At 44.2% G+C, this 2,604-nt stretch overlaps 1 protein-coding gene across 2 annotated transcripts in view; it reads left to right on the forward strand.

Annotated features, from left to right (window-relative positions):
* The first annotated feature begins 6 nt into the window (after positions 1-6).
* KDM1B (lysine (K)-specific demethylase 1B) overlaps positions 7-2,604 on the forward strand; it is a 68,968-nt gene continuing 66,370 nt past the window's right edge. For both annotated transcript variants that reach the window (XM_011962751.1, XM_011962752.1), the window contains exons 1-2: positions 7-59; positions 372-415. The gene's annotated coding sequence lies outside the window, so the exon portion shown is untranslated. The remainder of the gene's footprint in view (positions 60-371; positions 416-2,604) is intronic.

A 2,604-nucleotide genomic window follows, 5' to 3' on the forward strand; every position in this document is an offset into this window, starting at 1 on the left:
GGCTCCGGAGAGGCGCCTGCAGTCCAGGGCGGCGCGCACCGCCTCGCTGGCTCTCAGAGGTGGGAGACTCCCCACTCCGGGGGCGTGCGTGGGGGCCGTGGCGAATTTCGGGTGACAGCGTTGCATAAAGCAGCTTCGTTGGGGTGCAAGCCCTCCCTCTCCCCCTGTGCAGCGCCCCTCGCCGTAGTGGGAGGTGGGCGGGTGCCCCAGTGACGGATACCTCCTACCCCGGATTAAAAGAGGGTGCGGGGTGGGTATCTGTCTGAAGAAGGGGGAATTCCCGGGCTCGGGTGTTGGGGCAGTGGGGTCGCCAGATTCGTCGCGATGTTGCCGGTCTCCTAACCCCCCTACAATGTTTCCTTTCTGTACAGCGGTGCCTTTTCCCCGAGACTCCCGGCACCTCTTCAGCGAAAAGGTGAGCCCCGGGGCACTTGCTTCTCCGACTTCGAAAAGCTTCCGAAAGCTTCTCGGAAAGCGAGGCGGCTGCAGCTGGCACCGGGAGTTTGGGGCTCCCTCCTGGGGACTGTGAGAGCCGCGGGAGAACCCCACGGTCCTGGAGTAGGAACTCCCTCGCTCGTTCTTCCCGGCCGGTAGGGTGCGGCCCGGAGCCCGCACAGCCTTGCAGGTGTTGTAGTAATCCTCTAGCACAGCCTCCACGCATTGAGACTTGATGAGCATTGCCAGGTTGCTGGGGTAACTCCTCTGGGATTGGAGATCTGGAGGAGGGGTGGCCCGATTAGGGTAGCTGTTAGTCAACGGCCGGGCAGCTGACAGGTGAAAGAGGAAGGAAGAGGGCGACCCAGCTGTAGAAAGTTGGGGTTCAGTGATGTGGAAACCAGCCACATAGAGGCCCAGTCTTCCCTTGGGTGAGCCTGGAGGACTCCCCAGTCCACTCCAGTTGGGGAATCCTCCACACCACGTATACACACATAACTCAAGTCTTTGGCCAGTTTTGTTTTGTGTTTTTAAATCTATTTTAGTGGCAGAAAGGCGAGTGGGAGGGAAGGCTTCTTCAGGAGGTACATGAGAAAATTACCATCAATAATTAATTGTCTTGCAGGGAGAGCCAACAAAAGATATCTAGGCAATTGGGGATTTAATATTGAATCATTGAACTGCATGTTGAATATTGAATTGTACTGGATCCCTATTTCTGAAGATTTGATTGGTGTGGGAGTAATCAGGTTCTAGTCCCCCTTATTTTAAGTGTCCCAAAGGAAAATTACTGTTTCTGTTGTCTCTGAAGAAGTTTCTAGTAGTTTGTCCTATTTTTAGAAGTTGTACTGACTCCACTATGAATTTGTATTTTAGATTGGTCCTTTTGATTCATATTTGTATGAATTCTGTGTGTTTCTTAAACATCTTTTTGAGGCCGGGTGCCGTGGCTCACGCCTGTAATCCCAGCATTTTGGGAGGCCGAGGTGGGCGATCAGTTGAGGTCAGGAGTACTTCAAGACCAGCCTGGCCAAGGTGGCAAAACCTGGTCTCTACTAAAAATACAAAAATTAGCCGGATGTGGTGGCACACACCTGTAATCCCAGCTACTCGGGAGGCTGAGGCAGAAGAATCGCGTGAACCTGGTGGGGTGGAGGTTGTAGTGAGCCGAGATGGCGCCACTGCAGTCCAGCCTGAGCCACGGAGGAAGACTCCGTCTCAAGAAAGAAAAAAAAAAAAAAACTTTTTGAATAAGCTGCTTGAGAAAAACCTAGGAATTATAATGAAATCTGCATATTGATATATCCACTTATATATTTACCAAAAAAACCCACTTTTTTCTTTTATCACATTAAAAGAAAACCAAAGCCAAATTTTAAATGCTTGAATTAAAAATTAGAAATATGTGTATAATGTTGAGCATGAAACCAATTGATTATATTTAGGTGTGTTTATTAATTTGAAAAATCAAAAAGGAAAACATTTTAATATACTGAAAAGCTTTTTCTTCATTTTAAGACCTAAGGACCCAGCAAGTGGAAATATATAAATTACATTAAGTGTCAAAAATTCTTATAATGGATTCATATAACCCTCAATTGTATAATTAAAGTTGAAAATATACTATCGTAAAAACCTTCAGATTTAATAATAGCTTTTATAACTCATGTTTTCATTTCCTTGTTAACTATTTCTTGAATTCTTTGTTGCATTAAGTATTATTTTCTAGTATTCAGTTAGATTTAAATGTTTGATGAAATTTCAGGAAACTATACTTTCTTTTGAGAATGCACACCTTCCCAGGTGACAGGGTCAAATGTTGCATGAACCTAGGCTGATTCATTTATGTTCCTAAACCCCACATTTGACTTCAGATATTTTTGCTATAATACTTACACATGCTATACATTTACAAATACTATATTATATATTTACATATACTATATTTGTGGTTCATGTTGTGAATAATGTCAGGTATATTTTATATATAAATGTAGAGATTTGTATATTTACATATATAAGAATTCATATTTATATGTGTCTATGGAGAAATTTGTTAGAGTGGATGGCCTGTTTAAAATAGAGTCCAAAAAGCCTTCTTTGGGTATAACAATTATAGGTAGATAGTATTTTTTTTTTAGATGGAGTCTCGCTCTGTTGCCCAGGCTG

Source organism: Colobus angolensis, unplaced genomic scaffold (assembly GCF_000951035.1).
Source record: "Colobus angolensis palliatus isolate OR3802 unplaced genomic scaffold, Cang.pa_1.0 Scaffold6, whole genome shotgun sequence".
Classification (NCBI taxonomy): Eukaryota; Metazoa; Chordata; class Mammalia; order Primates; family Cercopithecidae; genus Colobus; species Colobus angolensis.